The sequence below is a fragment of the Musca domestica genome, unplaced genomic scaffold, assembly GCF_030504385.1.
Source record: "Musca domestica strain aabys unplaced genomic scaffold, Musca_domestica.polishedcontigs.V.1.1 35, whole genome shotgun sequence".
Lineage (NCBI taxonomy): Eukaryota > Metazoa > Arthropoda > Insecta > Diptera > Muscidae > Musca > Musca domestica.
In genome coordinates, this window is record NW_026712315.1 from 360397 (window position 1) to 380427 (window position 20031).

Consider the following 20031-nt stretch of genomic DNA (forward strand, 5'->3'; position numbering starts at 1 on the left):
GAGGCAATCCAGTTTTGAACAGCAATTTGCTTCTTGCCAAGAATGCATAACGAATTCCATAAAACAGCCAACAAATGGAAAAGAGGATGACAAGAAGAATACGAAGTAGGAGGTGGAGGCGTAGCAAAAGAGAGAAAAAAACCGATCGGGTTTACCTCAAAACAAAGACATCATTTTGCTTTCAAGGCTTAAAATGGATGGCGCAAAAAAAGTAAGACATGGGTAGGTAAGGATCAATGTGGACAGGGGCACAGAGCGACATTCTTCTGAGGAGTGGTGGTACGCTCAATATGTTTTCGTTTCTTTAGAAATAAGAAAAAAGAAAAACAAACAATAGCCTCAAGACAATGGTCACATTCTTTCCCGTTCTTGAGAAGGAAGTGGTTGTTGTGGATTTCGTTGTTGTGGGCGATTCAATTTTCTTCTAAGCCTTGCTGGGGCGTTAAGTATTGGCTATTTTCCATTTGAATTATGTGCGAAAATCCATGTTCGCCGTACTGGTTTTTTCCGATAAGACTTTTAGGTAGTGCAATTTCTTGTTGAATTTCCAAAATGTTTAACCTTCCTCTTCGAGTTAAGCGGGGGATTTTTTTCTTCTGCTAAGTCCTTTAGAGTGTGAGAATTGTTTTCCATTGAAATATTGGCGGACGTGATTATTTGTTCGTAATTGTGAAATACATTGTTGGCTGGAATGGAAATATCAACAGGTGGGAGGTAAATTTTTATTTGTCCTCCAAATGCGAATAATAAACAGATTGTCTGCTTGTCCAGGAAATGGCAAATATTGACAATAATTTTAAACGTAAATTTAATGAAAATTTTCTTCGTGACTCTTTGACGATACGGCAGCTAAATAATAGCCAGGCTTAAGATTTACACCGAAGAAGCGATTTAGAGGAATAAAATGGCAATTTCGACAAAAAATCACGTTTCTAAGAAATGTTTGTAAGGACTATGTATCGGAGTTATAATAATTAGGGTTTTCATTGAATATTTTTGGGTAACCCGCAGACCAAAAAAAAAAAACGTGGATTTTTAAGAATATTTTTTTTTTTTTTTTTTTGTTTGGAACTATTGGGATACAGTGCATTGACTTTTTTCAAACATTAATCGTGGGTTTTTAAAGAATGATCTTCAGATATCCTTGCCATTCAAAACGTGGATTTTTAAGGCATATTTTTTCATGGAATCTCAGATTTTTAGGGACTATCAGGAATCAAATGAGAAATGTTTAATATTATCTTTCAGAAAATATAAGCTCAACAATCGCGGATTTTTGATAAATATTTTTCACCGACCCCCGGACCACCAAATTTGGAATTTTATAGAAAATTATTTCAAGACCTTCGGACTACGAAATATGGATTTTTAAAGACATCATTTCACAAACCCTTAGACCGCAAAATTAGGCTTCATTTGGGAATAGTTTTGGGAATCCTCGGAGCATAAAATGTGGATTTTGGAAAATAAAATTATTGGACCCACCCTAGACCGCAAAACTAGGATTTTTAAAAAATATTTATAAGTGAACTTCAGACCACAAATTGCGAATTTTTTGGGAATATATATTTTTTCCGACCCTCAGTTAACAAAATCTGGATTTGTAAAGAATATTTTTTTCTGGGACCCTTAGGCCACCAAACGTCTATTTTTTGGGAATATTTTTAGGGTCAATAAAATGTGGATTTTGAAAAAATATTTTTTACCCTCCCACAGACGCCCAAAGTTTGATTTTTATATAGCATATTTCCCCCTGACCTTCACAACACAAATAGTGGATTTTTTTGGTAATTTTTTTTGTTCAAACCCCTACACTAGCAAACTTTCTACATGGACCTGGAGACGACGAAACTTGATTTTTTTCTGTGATTTTTTTCTCTGTGCCTCAGTCAACAAACCGTTAATTTGTAAAGAATATTTTTTCTGGTACCTGGTCTAAGGGTACCAGAAAAAATATTCTTTACAAATTAACGGTTTGTTGACGAGTTTTTGAAACATTTTTTGAGAATATTTTTAGGGACCATAAAATGTGGACTTAAAAGAAAAAAATTTACCCACCTCGCCAAACTTGGATTTTTATAGCATATTTTCCCTTGATCTGCAGACCACAAATTGTGAAGTTTTCGGTAATATTTTTTTTTGTTTAAGAACCCCTAGACCATCAAACTTTCTTCAAGGACCTGTAGACCACGAAACGTAAAGAATATTTTATTTAGGGCCCCTAGACCACCAAACGTCGATTTTTTGGACCATAAAATATTTTAGAAAAAAAAACCTTTTACCCACCCCCAGACCGTCTAACCATGGGGTTTTATGGCATATTTTTCTAGTGAGCTTCAGACCAAAAATTGTGAATATCTTTGGGGAACTTTTTTTTCAAGGACCTACACCTTCAAAATTTTTTCAGACAAAAAAAGGAAGATTTTTAAAGAATATTTTTTTTGAGATCCTTAGGCCAAACACCAAACGTCGATAGTTTTTAGGAATCTCGGACAAAACAATGCAAACTCTTCAAAAATAGACCACATAACGTGGTATTTTTGGGAATATTTTTCCACCGACCTCAAAACCACCAAACTTGGATATTTAAAAATATTTTTTGCAATTCAAAATTTTTTATTAAACCACGAATATTTTAAATCCCGGCGAAATCACAAAGCCATGACAAGGTTACTTCTGATCTTTACATTGATGTTAACATCCAACGGCTGAACTGATTTCGACAGTTCTCATTAATTCAGAATGGCCTCTTGGCAGGAAAGAAAAAACGTCTAACAAAATCGCATAAAAATATCTCTCTAAAGATGAAAATATTGATTTTGTAAAATTTTCTCATATTTTTTCAATTTTGTCATATTTTTGGCATATTTTCATTTTGAATTAAACATTTGGTAATATTTCTACAGCTAACAAAACTAAGTAGTTAGGATATCATATACAGATCGCATTTATAGCTCGATCCTTACGAAATTTTGCATGGGGATAAGATGAGGGTCAGAATAGAAGCCTACTCTTTTTGGAGATGATCGCCATATTTTTAGGGGTTGAAATGGACCAAAAAACTGCAAAATTGTCAGCAGGTCGTAATAATCGCCCGATCCTCACGCACATTTGAATGGGGGTTACCGGACATTGCAAAAGCCAAGCAGTTTTGGATTGCCATCCAAAAATATTTAATGTGTGAAATAGTTTGCCAACTTTTGTAGATAAAATACGAAAATGTCCATTACAGTGACTTCTTGGAGAATTCACAAATACAGGAAAGACGCACTTCTGACTATTTCGTTAACGCTGATTTAGTTGAAGAATATAGTCAAATGGCTGTATCTCATATAGATGCGTTTCAGTCAAAAACCAATAATAAATGTTAATCTTTTGCCACTTCTGAGAGATTTTGGGTCTTTGGGAAATATTGGTTCCAGATCTAGGAAGACCATTTACGTGCAACATCTACCAATAAATTGGAAATGAGCAAATTAGTTTAAGTTGTTATTATTCGAAAATTAGAGAACGAAACCTGATGGTTTCCTTTTATTATTTGTCACAATATCTTGTGGAATTCTTTCGAGTATCTCGCCTATATAAACTGTATCGTTTATTGTAGTGTTGTAGGGTATTCAACGGTCGGCCCCGCTCGACTGTAGACTTTGCTTACTTGTTTTTTTTTTTAAAAAAACCTCCGGGCTACCAAATGTGGATTTTTAATCAGAGATTCTCAGAGCCTTCAATATGATTTTTTATAGAATATTTTTCATTGACTCTGACACTCTTCATTATTACAGAATTTTTTGTGAGCCCTAGACCACAAAAAAGGGTTTTAAAATTGTTTTTCTGGGACCATAGGACCTCTAGGACCTCTCACACAAAATTTTTCAGAGTCCTTCAGACCACAAAACTTTGAATCAAAATATTTTTCCCCCGACCCTCAGACTATTTTTCAGAGACTTTCAGATAACAAAACATGGATTTTTAAAGAAAACTTATATCAGCAACCCTCAGACCAAAAAAAATCGGAAAGTATCAGTCCACCAAAAGTACAAAGGGGCTTTTGGGCCACCAATTTTGGATTGTTAAGAAATAAAATATTTTTTAAGAGAACTTAAGGCTTCATACCCAGTACCACACTGTGATACATGCAAAAGAAAGTGATATAGAGCCAGAATTCCTTCATTGTATCACATTCAGAATAGATTAATGCATGTTCGTCAGTCTGTCCATAAATTTACAATATGAACATTTATTTGCCACAGGTTATTCTAATAAATATTTTTGGCGGTTCGCACCGCTCGACTTTTGTATATCCTTACTAGGTCTTAATTATTTCATGATTTTTAAGGAATATTTTTGGGAATCTTTTTTTATATTTAAAAAAAAACGTTTGGTAATCTTCAAAAAAATGTTACTCAATCAAACCTCCCCCATATCAGCAAGTGTCGTATTTATTATCGCCATCATTCATTTACCGATTAAGGTGTGCTGCTGCTTCCAATAAAAGTGCCCCGAACAAAGATAGATGGCATAGATCTCAATATAACTGTCATAAGACAATGGGATTCCAAAGAATTATTCGATGCCTGAATTGAACGACGTTCGTTCTATGCCATTCAGTCTTAATTGAGTTCTGTTCTGTTCTGTTCTTTTTTATGTTCCTGTGACTATTATCAAGATGAGAGTACGGACAGACGACTAATAGATTGGCTGACTGGCTGGCTGGCATGGAATGACTCATAATGTCGGCCATTAGAGACAATCAAAACGCTCACTCATGAACGATAGAATCTCGGCATTTGGTTTTGTTTTTTCTTCAAATTGTAAAAGGAAATGTTATGGAAAAACGATAGACAAGCGGAGGAATGCGGTACGTGAGGGCTCAAATATTGTATGTAAGAGGTGTTCGCCTGTGTCGTTTTCTTGTTAAAGAGTCGTGGACAATGGAAATGAATATCACGGTCAGCATTCTGTGGCACGTAACGGGCAAGAGAGATTTACAAGACAACAAGAGAGGCAAGGCGGGACAACAATAAAAATTAAAATAATCAATTAGTTACAGCGTTGGGCATTTTTTTCTGTAGATTTGGAATAACGACCGTAAGGCACTACATGCCAGCAAACATGCCATTACAAATGATCGTAAAAATTTTTCATGATCATGGTCATGTTCGGAGAATCTAATTGAAGAAGAAATATTCTTAAAGACACGGGTCTGAGGGACTTTAAAAAAATATTCTTAGTTTCCCTGCAAATAGTAAATTCTTAAAAAAAATCCACATTTTGTGGTTTAAGGGTCGGTAAAAATATTAAAAAAATCTCAATGGAAGGCTTGATAAGCGGTAAAAACTATTTATTAACCAGTAAGGAAAGGTCAAAAGACAAGCGGGGCCACGCTTGAATTCCATCACGAATAACTTTTTTTCTGGAAAATTTTCACCAAAATTGGAATTACTTGCTTCTGCTCATCATCAATTTTATTAAGGTTCGTCCTTGGGCCAAAAAAATTATTATTAGAAAATTTAATCTCAATCGGATAATAAATGCGATCTGCAATTTGTTCACAAAAATACATGGACAGACGAATTGACATTCAAAAATCGACTCAGAAAGTGATTCTACGAAGATCCTCAAAAGTAACCATTAATCTACCTCGCTTCTTTCTACATGTTACAAAGCAAGAAGACATAATAACCTTATCACTATGTGGTGTAGGATATGAAAACCAGCATTTCATAGCAAGAGAGTCGGTGAAGAAATATTCTCTAAAAATAACCATTTGATGGTCAGAGGATCGTGAACAATTATTCTCCAAAAACCCCACGATTGAAGGTCTGAGGATTGGTAAAAAATAGTTCTTTTAAGTCCATGTTGTATTCATTTATTAAAATATTCTTTAAAAATTCCTGAGAAGACCCTGAAAAAACAATTCTTTAAAACTTTAAATTTGGTAGCCTGGGGGTGCTTAAAAATATATTTTAAAAATCCACGAAACTAAGATTTACTTTTTTTTTTTTGTCTACGACTTGTAGTCTGATGATTATGAAACAATTTAAAATCCAAGTTTCTGTAACAGAGAGCCCATGCCATATTCAGTTGCTTGATAGCTTCTGAAAATTTTTCTAAATAACCCACGTTTTTTTGGTCTGAAAGATTGTTCAATTATCCCCTAAAAATCCTTCATATCTGGCCTGACAGTCCCTGAAAATATTCATTAAAGATCCATATGAAAAATATTCTTTAAAAATCCACGTTTGGTGATCTATGGGTCCATGAAAAATATTCTTTAAAAATCCACGTTTGGTGATCTATGGGTCCATGAAAAATATTCTTTAAAAATCCACGTTTGGTGATCTATGGGTCCATGAAAAATATTCTTTAAAAATCCACGTTTGGTGATCTGTGGGTCCATGAAAAATATTCTTTAAAAGTCCACGTTTGGTGATCTATGGGTCCATGAAAAATATTCTTTAAAAATCCACGTTTGGTGATCTATGGGTCCATGAAAAATATTCTTTAAAAATCCACGTTTGGTGATCTATGGGTCCACGAAAAATATTCTTTAAAAATCCACGTTTGGTGATCTGTGGGTCCATGAAAAATATTCTTTAAAAGTCCACGTTTGGTGATCTATGGGTCCATGAAAAATATTCTTTAAAAATCCACGTTTGGTGATCTATGGGTCCATGAAAAATATTCTTTAAAAATCCACGTTTGGTGATCTATGGGTCCATGAAAAATATTCTTTAAAAATCCACGTTTGGTGATCTGTGGGTCCATGAAAAATATTCTTTAAAAATCCACGTTTGGTGATCTATGGGTCCATGAAAAATATTCTTTAAAAATCCACGTTTGGTGATCTATGGGTCCATGAAAAATATTCTTTAAAAATCCACGTTTGGTGATCTATGGGTCCATGAAAAATATTCTTTAAAAATCCACGTTTGGTGATCTGAGGGTCCATGAAAAATATTCTTTAAAAATCCACGTTTGGTGATCTATGGGTCCATGAAAAATATTCTTTAAAAATCCACGTTTGGTGATCTATGGGTCCATGAAAAATATTCTTTAAAAATCCACGTTTGGTGATCTATGGGTCCATGAAAAATATTCTTTAAAAATCCACGTTTGGTGATCTATGGGTCCATGAAAAATATTCTTTAAAAATCCACGTTTGGTGATCTATGGGTCCATGAAAAATATTCTTTAAAAATCCACGTTTGGTGATCTATGGGTCCATGAAAAATATTCTTTAAAAATCCACGTTTGGTGATCTATGGGTCCATGAAAAATATTCTTTAAAAATCCACGTTTGGTGATCTATGGGTCCATGAAAAATATTCTTTAAAAATCCACGTTTGGTGATCTATGGGTCCATGAAAAATATTCTTTAAAAATCCACGTTTGGTGATCTGTGGGTCCATGAAAAATATTCTTTAAAAATCCACGTTTGGTGATCTATGGGTCCATGAAAAATATTCTTTAAAAATCCACGTTTGGTGATCTATGGGTCCATGAAAAATATTCTTTAAAAATCCACGTTTGGTGATCTATGGGTCCATGAAAAATATTCTTTAAAAATCCACGTTTGGTGATCTATGGGTCCATGAAAAATATTCTTTAAAAATCCACGTTTGGTGATCTATGGGTCCATGAAAAATATTCTTTAAAAATCCACGTTTGGTGATCTATGGGTCCATGAAAAATATTCTTTAAAAATCCACGTTTGGTGATCTGTGGGTCCATGAAAAATATTCTTTAAAAATCCACGTTTGGTGATCTATGGGTCCATGAAAAATATTCTTTAAAAATCCACGTTTGGTGATCTATGGGTCCATGAAAAATATTCTTTAAAAATCCACGTTTGGTGATCTATGGGTCCATGAAAAATATTCTTTAAAAATCCACGTTTGGTGATCTATGGGTCCATGAAAAATATTCTTTAAAAATCCACGTTTGGTGGTCTACGGGTCCATGAAAACATTTTCTTTAAAAATCCACGTTTGGTGGTCTACGGGTCCATGAAAACATTTTCTTTAAAAACCCACGTTTGGTGGTCTACGGGTCCATGAAAACATTTTATTTAAAAATCCACGTTTGGTGGTCTACGGGTCTATGAACACATTTTCTTTAAAAATCCACGTTTGGTGGTCTACGGGTCCATGAAAACATTTTCTTTAAAAACCCACGTTTGGTGGTCTACGGGTCCATGAAAACATTTTATTTAAAAATCCACGTTTGGTGGTCTACGGGTCCATGAAAACATTTTCTTTAAAAACCCACGTTTGGTGGTCTACGGGTCCATGAAAACATTTTCTTTAAAAACCCACGTTTGGTGGTCTATGGGTCCATGAAAAATTATTGTTTAAGAATCCACGTTTGAAAAATTATTATTTTTTTAAATCCATGAAAAATTATTATTTTTTTAAATCCACGTTTGATGGTCTATGTTTTCATGAAAAACAAATTCTGGTTTCAGGGTCCGAAGGTCCTGGAAATTTTTCTTTAAAAATGCAAGTTTCTGGAGCTGAGATTTCCTGAAAAAAATATTCTTTAAAAACCGCCTAAGTAGTCCGAGGGTGGCAGGAGTAATATTCGTTTGAAAATATATTTTTAAAATCCACGTTTTATGACCTGAAAGTTTATTAAAAACATCCCTCAAAAATAGTTGATTTCTGATCTGAAGGTTGGTAAAGAAATATATTCATCAAAATTCGACATTATCTGATCTGGTAGTCACTGAAAAATATTCTTTAAAAATCCACGTTTCGTAATCTAGCGGTCCATGATAAATTATTCTTAAAAGATCCACCTTTGGTGGCCTGATAGTACCGAAAAAACATATTAAATTGTTTGAAAATATCCCCTAAAATCCGAAATTTCTGCTTTAAAGATGGGTAGAAAAATATTCTTTAAAAGTCCACGCTATCTGGTCTGAGGGTCCTTGAAAAACTATTTTTAAAAAATCAACCTTTCTGCTGTTCATAGTCCCTGAAAAATATTCTCTTAAAATCCATGTTTAGTGGTCTAGGGGTTCATAAAAAATAGTTCTTTAAGGCTTCAAGATTCTTATAAAATCTACATTTTGTGATCTAAAAATACACTTTAAAAATCCTTCCATTGTGAAATTAATGGCCATGAAAACGATTCTTTAAAAATCCATCTTCGGCGGCTTAGGGGTAAAAATATTCTGTAGAAATCTAGGTTTTTCAATTTGAGGGCCCTAAAAGAATATTCTTTAAAAATCCACGTTTTACGGGTTATGAGACTTGGAAAAAAATATTCTTTACAAATCCAGTTTTTTTACTTTGAGGACCCAGAGTTGAATATTCTATAAAAACCCACGTTCACTGGAAAATATTATTTACAAATCCAGGATTTTTAGTTTGAGGGCCCTAAAATCCACGATTGTTGGACTGATGTCTGAAAAAATATTTTTTTAAAATCCACGTTTGATGACATGATCCAAGAAGATTTTTTTGAAAATCCACGTATTGTGGTTTGAGTCTATCTGCAGGTTATTCTTTGAAAACTCCATATTTGGTGGTCCTGTAAAAATATATATTTTTTAAACCCTAGTTTTTTTGTCAGTGTCGGTGAAAAAATTTCCTTTCAAAAACCAACTTTACGTAGTCCGGAGATTGGTGAAAAAGAATTCCATAAAAATGTTCGGATACGCTTCTTTTATTCAATGTTATCTTCAAGCCACCCTTCATTTTTATTGGAATTCCAGTTGTCATTAAATGAGGGTTGCAACTGAATTCTCAGAATTTTTTCTTGCAATTTTATTTGCACAATTTGTCCGTTACTTTTTTCGCTCTCTCTATCCCTGCATTCCCTTCTCGACCACCCTGAGAAGTGTAAAAATTACCAGAAATATTTTTCATTGTTTACTGTTTTTCGACAATCGAAGATAATTTTGTAACTCGACGTTTGGTGGTTGTTAAAATTCCTTTTTTAAAGAGTTTTTTTGGAATTTGCTGATTCAAATCTGCTGGTATTCCGTTGAAATTTGCAAAACTATTAACCTTTGTTTGTGGGTTTATACTATTTTTGAGTTGAAAAAAAAATCACAAATTATTTTATATTGGGCGCCATTTCAATAAACTCTAAACCCATATGTAAGATATGCAAGGTTCTTGTTTTAATTTTTTCAGTTTTCATTCAAAATACTGTCATCCTCAAGTGCCAGCATTTATCATTTGTATGTCTCTGCTGCATACTTTCCAACCTGACTGTACATCAATAATATGGTGTTATTGAGTCCGGCTTCATTTATTTCGAAATTGAGAGACAGCAAAAGTGTGACTACATTTTTTTTTTATGAAGATGCTGAGCTGAGGGGTTTCGGTTTCTCCTACTCCAGTGTGGCAACTAAAAGATTTACCACTCTCCAAAGAGATTACAAAAAGAAGAAGCCCAAAACCAAAGACTCAAACAATAACTCGCAATAACAATAAAAGAAGAGATCCCAGACAAAGACTCACTGGAAGATGGATGGACAAAATCTTGGATATTTTTGTTAAGGCTCTTCGAATGCCTGTTGAAGTAGTAGTGGTGGTGCTTGTTGTTGTTGTACGTTTTTTTTTCTAAACGTGATAAATTTATGTGGTGACGAGTCAGCAATTTTTACCTGTGCGCATAAATGCAGCTGCTTAAAACTCAGGTGCTCCGTCACCGCTTAGCCAGCCGTATGTGGCAACAATGTTGTTGTTTTTGTTTTGTGCTCGGGATATTTTGAAAATCTTACAGAATCATACGCTTGACTGAATATCGAAGTGGGATTAGCATCAACATTCATCAGTTCGCTTTTTGCTAGATCGTCAGCTCTTTCTTTAAGATTTTTTGCTGCTGCTGTTGTTGTTGCTGGTGTTATTTACTTTGCTGCACTTTTTTCCCGTCGCTTATTTGTTATTTAATTAGCATATTTTTTTTCCTGCAATTCAGCTGAAAATGACCATCTGTTGTTGTTGAAATACGGAATTTTTTGTGCAGGGTTCGGACAAAAAACCGGCGTCCTCAGCAAAAAACCGAAAGAAAAAACGCAGCTATAAAGAACGGAATTTTTAGTAGCCCATAAACAATACGAATTAAGAAATATGTATGTATGTCACATAACAGTGGCCATTAAAAGGTATTCCGATGGGCTCTTAATTTTGGATATTTAAAAAACTGAAAAAATCTAGGAATATTTTTTAGCCGAGCCATAGACAAATAAATAGTATTAAAAAATATTAGGGACCTTGACACAAAAAGGGAATTAAAAAATCTTTTTTTAACAAATATTTTCCGAAAACGAATTTTTAAAGATTTTTTAAGAATATTTTTAGAAAATATTTTCTAGAAAATTTTTAAAATAATTATTTTTCTGGTCCACAGTGTTGATTTTTCCAAACACCCTTTGGCCGGTAAATATAGATTTTCAAAGAATATTTTTACACCGACCCCAGGTTTAAAAAATGTAGATTTTTGCTAAAGAATTTGTTAAAGCTTAAAAGGTTTAAAGGTTTTTTTTATACTGGCGACCAACGTGGAATTTTTAAGAAAAAAATGTTGAAGGACTTTCGTTCCCAGAAGCGTGGGCTTAAAAACTTTTTGAGGACTATCAGGCCTTCAAAGTTGGATCCAATTCTTGATTGCAGAAACGTGTCTTTCTAAAGAATATTTTTTCAGGGCATCAGACTATCAAACATGGATTTTTAAAAAGGGATCTCAGTTCCAGATTTTGGGATTTTCAAACAATATTTTTTCATGGACTATCAGTTCCCGACATGTGGCTTTTTAAAGAATGTTTTTTTTTTTTTTCAGGAACATCAGACTATCAAACATGAATTTTTATAAGGAAATCTCAGTTCCAGAGACGCGGTTTTTCAAACAATATTTTTTCAAGGACTTTCAATATCAGAGACGTGAATTTTTAAACAATATTTTTTCAAGGACTCTCAGATCCTTATACATGTTTTTTTTAAGAATACTGGCCTTAAGAAGTAGATTAAAAAATATATTTCAGTTTCAGAAACTGAGATTTCTGGAGAACATTTTATCTGGGCCCTCCGAACAGAAACGTGAATTTTTATACCCTCGGCCATATGACTAGGGAGGCAATATATCATTTGGTACGGCCAAAACGTGCCTCATCTAAACAAAGATTTTTGAGCCTATGTAATCTTGTTGAATCAAATCCATTTCAGGACATTTGGAGTCGATCTAGCTATGTCCGTCCGGTCGTCCGACCGTCTGTCTACTGGCTGGTGCGCACGATAACTCTCTAAGGGAGTATCCGATTTGATCCAAACTTGGTACATCGTAATATTATTATCAAGCTTAGATAGAGTTCGGAGATGGGCAGTATCGATTCACTCCTTCTGGTACCTCCCTCACAAAATGTCAAAATGGTGATGGTGTGGGCCGACCGTGGCATCAGAATAAACGCCGAATATTATCGCGAAAATATTCTGGAGGGTGTATTAAAGCCTTGGGTACGCAAATATTTTGGCCGCAGACCTTGGATATTACAACATGACTCAGCACCATCGCATTCAGCACGAGCTACCCAAGAATGGTTACAAAATGAGGATTTTCGCTTCATTTCCAGCGCACAATGGCCACCACGGTATCTCCGGATACCAATCCGTTGGACTATTGTGTCTGGAGTATTTTGGAAAGCAAGGTTGGCACAAAAAAAATACCAAAGTGTCGATCACCTCAAGCGCTTCGCCGGTAATGGGCCAAAATAGCGAAGAGCCAGCAGCGTGTGACGGTTTCATTGGCCGTTTGAAGGCCATAATTCGTGCCAAAGGTGACCAATTCGAACAAATCTGAACTTATTCTAAAAATTTATGCTATTTCCTACATTTTTTGCTTTCGTTCAATAAAGTTAATTTTTTGAAAATTTTAAAATTTTTCAAGTTCCTTTAAAATGGTGGAGGGTATTAAAAGTTCGGCAGTAATTAAAATTAAATGTTTTTTTACTCATTTTAGAAATATTTTACCGAGCCCAAAAAATGTGGGCTTTTGAAAAAGGCTTTTTCATCTACCATCGGACCACAAGACGTAATTTTTTTAAGAATATGTTTTCGGAGACCTTTGGACCTCAAAACTTGCATTTTTTTTGGGGAATGTTTTTTTTTTTTGAATCCTTTGGACAGAATTTTTGGGAAAATATTTTTTGGAGACCTTGAAGACCCCAAGACGTGAAGTTTTATATAATTTTTTTACTGACCTTTACACCGCAAAACGTTAGCCATGTATTGTTGAAGAATATTCTTCTCAGAAGACCCATTTACAATGGTGTTTCCCTTTGACCATGCAAAAGGAGATGTTTTAAAATATATTTTTTTCTCGAGACCCACAGACCAAACTTGGATTTTTAAGTAAATGAAGCATCAAAATTGGGTTTAACCTTTAATTACCCGCTGGCAATGAAAATTCCATTTAACTCAATTTCACCAGTCCTATACTAGATATAAGCCGGACTAGTACCAAATGTGTCCCCAAGTAATGCAAAGGTAACCAATTGACACCTTTTCATCCCCAAGTAATGCAAAGAAGCGACAGTTGTGCATAAATAAAAACCACAACGAAAAAACCAAACGAACATTTGAATGAGATCTCTACGAACAAGAACCACTTTGAATAGTTTTTTTTAGATTACCAATAAAAAAACAATGCACCGTTATTCTTGAGGAATGCAAGTGCGTTTTGTTTGGAAAAAGCATTCTTATTCTGATCGTTGTGAAGTGAAGTATCATTTTTCAGTGCAAATAAGTTATAAAGTGTTGAAAATAACAAATAAAAAGGTAAGAATGAGTAGTAAAAGTAATAATAGTAATAAAATAATAATAAAAGTAATTCAAGGTAAAATTATAGCATTCTTCTCAGAATTGTTACAAATTATTAATTTGTTTGTTTTCACTATAGGTCAAATCAAAATTTTAGCTGATGCTTTAGCTGAGTTGAAGGTGATGGTGCTACGATCTCAAAGTGATGAGATACCATTATCGAATAGGTTCCCCATCACTTATGAAAAATATTGAGAATCAATACATATATGTAAGTATTTTTTAAATGTATTGCTGAACAAACGTAGATTATATACAATTTTTGTTAATTTTTGGGTAAAGATTATAGCATCAATTATAAAAGGAGAGGAAACATCGAAATGTTTAAAAATGTTATCGGTTCAAATATTACTACGAGTATAATATTGAGGGAAACCATGGAAAAAAGTTTGAAGTCCCTAAGTAATATATACAGCGTTATTTTAGGTAAGGAGTATATAAACATTATTTTTATATTCTACATTTTCATACATTAAACATTATTTTTTGCAGATTCAATACCAGTTACAGAATATTCGGACACCCCTGAAACACAACTGCGAAAAGCAATACAAGTGCTTTAATAAATATTAAATTAAACTTATTTTTGTTCAAGTTCTATAGAGTAAGGTATATTTGTATTCATTTGTTTGCAGTAAAAAAATGAATTAAAACTAAAAATTAGAATTTCACTAACAATAATTGGTACTGAACTAGTTCATGGGAAACCAGTTTAAAATTGGTCTGCTTATACTAGATAAGGGATAGTCAAATGACACTAGTACATAACTGTATACATAGAACTAGTTAAAAGGTAGTCTGCTGACACTAGTCTGTGGCTGTGTACTTGGAACTTGGTAAGGGTTAGTCTTTTGTCACTGGTATATGACTGTAAACCTGGAACTAGTAAAGTACCATCGACAGGTAATGCAAAGGGAGCCAATTGGTTACTTCGTATGACATCCCCATGTTAAAGTTTACAGTTGTTTGCACTGTGAGGGGTCTTAAGTGGAACTAGTTACTGTAACTCTGAGAATCGACGAGTTTCCGATGCCGAACTAGTTCGTGTTGCTAGCGGGTAACGAGGTAGTGATAAATTTTACCATCTCTTCACATTTTTTTACGTTCAATGGATTTTTAAGAAAAATATAGACATTGAATCATGGACTATTAAGAATTTTTTTTCAGGCACCCTCAGATCATGAAGTGTCGTTACTTTTTTGTTTGTTTTTATGTTCTGTTTTGGGGTAGATAATTTCAGTTGACAATCTTGGCATATCCATGAGATATTCAGCAACTCTCATGTTCTCATATGGGAGAACCTTTTGAAAAAAATAAACGAAAAAATCCGGTGTCTCAACAAAACCAATACATTGGAGCAGGTACAGGTATTTTGTGGTGGAGACACTAACACATCCACACAACTATCTTTTGTATTGGTGCATGTAAGTCTTACACAGTCAATAATTTGTTTATGTACCTCATTGTTCGAAAAAAACCGGTATTTTTGAATTTTTCTTTAGTTTACATTTTTTCCATTTTGTTTTTGTTGTTTGTTTATTTATTTTCTTGGTTTACTTCTTGGACACGTTTATTCTTCAAAACGTTGCTGCTATCTTTTTGGGATTTATGTTTGTGCAGCACCGGGCACCATGGGTTCTTTCTGAGGAGAGTGTCGGTATGTGTGTCTGTGTGGGTTTTTAGTTCCCGAGAGTTGTTTTTTTTTTTGTTTTTTAAGTTGGGTTTCATGTTGCCTCTTCGTGTTGTCGCCAACCATTAATTTAATGCGGTGTTGTTGTTGTCTTCTTTTACTTCAACAACCTCTATGTCATATTCTGTATTTTTCGTTCTTCTTCGGCATTCATATCTTCTTTGGTGTGGCGTGTCTGTCTTACCTACTTCTATTTCCATGGCCCATACTTCATTATGGGTTTCGTATTTCGTTCTTTCATCTCTCATTTGCCGTCCACCTTGCCCTTCCTCCTCCTCCTCCTCCACCGCCACTTCAAACCATTTTTCATGGTAGTTATAACCGAAAAAATAGTTCGTTATTTTCGTTTTGTCTTCTGCTTCTTCTTCTCATGTTTTTTTTTGGAAATTCGTCGCTTTGTCTTAGACCATGGAGGACAGACATTTAAACCTCAAAACTCCACGATTGTCACGCACGAACACGCGATCGAACAACGGACGGATGGTGTAAATTGTTGCATTAAGCACGTTTTGTTGTTTTACTACCTGTTGAAGAGATGATCGGCATCAGCATCGTCATCAGCTTCGCGTTTAATGATGATTGCCAAACTTATTAATGACCATTATCGGCATTTTATGAGTCGAAATTAAAAGAGCATCGGAAAAAATATTTTACGGCCATCCTTTGTTTCGTTCGTTTTTTTTTTTTTTTGCTGTCCTGTAGTCTCATTAATTTGGGTCGACCCGAAAAAGTAACGGTTTTTGCAACAGACAAACTAAGCAAAGGTTACCGTTTTGGGACAAGCCGACCAAAAGAAATTGATATAAAGAATTTGTCACGAAGTCCACCTTTACACCACAAAACGTGGATTTTTCAAGAATAATTTAAACCGACCCTTAGGAATATTTTTCACGGACCCCTAGGACCACAAAACGTGGATTTTTGAAGAATATTCTTTTAACGACCCTTATGACCACAAAACGTAATTTTTTTTAAGAATCTTCTTTCTCCGACCTTTAGGACCACAGTACGTGGATTTTTGAAGAATATTCTTTTACCGACCCTTAAGACCACAAAACATTGATTTTGAAGAATATTTTTTCATCGAACCTTAGGACCACAAAACCAGAATTTTTGAATAATATTCTTTACTGACCCTTAGGACCACAAAACGTATGTTTTTTAATAATATTTTTTCTCCGACCCTTACGGCTTTTGATTTTTGTTTTTTTTTGATTTTTTGGATTTTTGTAGGATATCTTTTCCCCGACCCTTAGGACCACAAAACCAGGATCTCTGAAGAATATTTTTTACCGAACCACAAAACGTGGATTTTTGAAGAATATTTTTTACCGAACCTTAGAACCACAAAACGAGAATTATTGAAGAAATTTCTTTCATTGAACCTTAGGACCACAAAACGTGGATTTTTAAAGAATTTTCTTTCACCGACCATTAGGACCACAAAACTTGAATTTTTGATGAATATATCTTTACCGACCCCGGGGCCACAAAACGTGGAATTTTAAAGAATTTTCTTTCACCGCCCATTAGGACCACAAAACTTGAATTTTTGATGCATATTTCTGTACCGACCCCGGGACCACAAAACGTGGAATTTTAAAGAATTTTTTTTACCTACCCTTAGGACCACAAAATGTGAATTTTTAAAGAATATTTTTTTACCGAACTTAGAACCACAAAATGTTGATTTTTGAAGAAATTTCTTTCACCGAAAGAAGAACATTTTTTACCGAACCTTAGAACCACAAAACGTGGATTTTTGAAGAAATTTCTTTCACCGAACCTTAGAACCACAAAACATGGATTTTCTTTGACTCTTTGACCACAAAAAGCGGATTTTTAAAGAATATTTTTCACCGACCCTTAGACAACAAAACCTGAATTTTTGAGGAACATTCTTCCACCGACCAAAAAACGTTGACTTTGAAGAATTATGAAAAATATATTTTCATCGAACCTTAGGACCATAGAACGTAGATTTTTAAAGAATGTTTTTCAGAGACCCTAAGTCTACGAAAAAATGTTTTTTAGAAACTCTAAAATCACGAAACTTGTATTTTAGAGATTATTTTTCAAGGACCCTCAGAATGCGAAAAAATTAAAGACAATTTTGAAGGACTCTTAGAACACAAAACGTAGATATTAAGGACGTTTTTTAGGGAACCTTAGAAGTTTACCGAAAAGCATATTGGTAAAACTATTTAAACGTCTCCATTTGTAAACCCTAGAAACCAAAAATGACCTCAAGATCAAAGTTCAAAATATCAACTCTATCCCTTCACCCAACCAAATGCTGTAACATTAAGTATGCATATCCATAACAATATACATCTCTCCATCTTGATTGACAGCATTAACAGCGATCCGAAATTAGTACAATTTAGTACTTTTCGAACAATTATAGTAGGCATTTGTAAAACCACCAGATACCAATAGACCCCTTAATATCAAATTTCGGAAATTAGAACTGTTTTGAATTTTTCGTACAATTATAGTACACTTTCCAAAACCACCTCCATATCTCAATCCCAGATACCAAAGGAGACACCAATATCAAATTTGAGATTTCCAACCATATTCCTTCACCCAATGCCAAATTTAGTACCATTTAGTACTTTTCATACAAATAAAGGTACATTTTCAAAACAACCGCCAAATCTTACATAATACCAAATACTTTTCGTACCATTATAGTACACATTTCCGAAACCACCTCCATATGTCCATGAACAGCGACCCTCATGCCAAATTTCATATTTCAAGCACTATTTGTTCACCCAATACCAAATTGTATCAAATATAGTACTATTTAGTACTTTTCGTGCACTCGTAGTGCACATTTCCAAAACTACGTTTATATCACATACTTACTACCAACAGGTACCTTATACAAAATTTCAAAACTCCAGCTTTTAGTACCATTTAGTACAGTTCGCATACTTAGTACACACTTTCGAAACCCCCTTCAAAACTACAAACTTACTTTTTCAACCTTGATTGTTATATCAAATTTGAAGTTTTGAGATCTATCCAAATGGTACCATTTTAGAAGTTTAGTGTCATTTTAGAACTTTTCGTAACCTTAAAGTTCGAATTTCCAAAAACCCTTTGGTGCCTCTATCCTGAACCCTATCAGTGATGCTCATTCCAATTCTAGCTCATTCCGTTTGTCCAATAAAAAGTATTCAATTTTAAGTACATTTTAGTACTTTTCGTACCCAGAATTATCACACTGCTATGCACCAAGACTGACCCTCGTGCAAAATTTCATGATTCTAGCTTCAGCCATTTCGTCTGGACGTTGATTCTCGTTCAGTCAGTCAGTTATATATAGATTGGTTGATCATCTTATATAACGTCCTTGGATTTTGTCAAATCTTCTCGAAAATGCTCTAAGGATCTTCACGTCGAAAAACTTTGGATCTTCTCGAAGAAGTTTATATAGGAAATCATTCCTTTTTGACCGTTGTTTTCAAAATTATTTTTTTTTTTTAAATTGGCAACATTTCCTGTCAAAGAGAAAAAAATAGAACACACATGCGCACCGGTCCGACTGAAAATTAGGCAACTTTGTCGTTATTGTTTTTTGTGATTTTTTTCTGATTGCAAAAATATGCTGACGCCATTTGTTGTACGTTACGGCAGCTATAAAGTCAACCAACCAACCAACCAGCCATCCGGTTCTCCTCAGACATTTGCAATGAAATTTCTTTCTGCCTCGATTTCGTGGAAAGGTGTAAAACTTTAGCAAATCTTATCAACCTTCTGTTGTTGTTGTTGATTTTTTTTCGTTGTTGTTCATGAATGACACATTAAAAGCTGTCACAGATCAAAGACCTGGTTTTTGCGTTTTCGGTTAGTCATTCACATTTGTCACATACCTATGTACTGACATCTGTGTATGTCATATGTACGTATGTAAATGATCTCATATTAAAATGACATCTTGACAACGTTACGTGCTTCAAGCTCTCGAACCAAAAAGAGTAATTTCATTCAGGTCAGTTAGTGGTTACGGGGAATGATCTTTTGGGAGAGAGGGGGGAGATTTTTTTGCAATAAAAATTTTTAGATAAATCTTGTGAATGAATTATTTGGTCATATTGTCGAAAAGTGGTTCATATAGATAGATAAGAGGTCTTTTGTAATGATCTACTACTCAGATCGAAGTCCTCTAAAAATTTTCTTTCCGATACAGAACTTTTTTTTAAATGCAATTATAAATATCTGACCTCCGATAAATGAGCTCGAATTAATACAAAGAGTAAATCTCACTCGAATTCGAGCGGAAGTGCTCCTGAGAGCAGAAAGAATCGAGCAAATTCATTTCCTCGTTTTTAAGTGGCACCAAACTTCGTTGGAAATCGAGCAGATTTTACTCTTTCCAAGCACTCTTTTTATACCCTCCACCATAAATAGTACGGAGGGTATATTAAGTTCTTCATTCCGTCTGTAACTCTTCGAAATAATATATTAAGACCTTACAAAGTATATATATTCTTGATCAGA

The 20031-nt window shown here is 34.3% G+C and overlaps 1 long non-coding RNA gene across 1 annotated transcript; it reads left to right on the forward strand.

Moving 5' to 3' along the window:
- The first annotated feature begins 13445 nt into the window (after positions 1–13445).
- LOC131803911 (uncharacterized) lies at positions 13446–14458 on the forward strand. The gene is made up of 3 exons (XR_009342825.1): positions 13446–13787; positions 13909–14255; positions 14322–14458. It is a non-coding gene; the product is annotated as an uncharacterized LOC131803911 (long non-coding RNA).
- The last annotated feature ends 5573 nt before the right edge of the window (positions 14459–20031 follow it).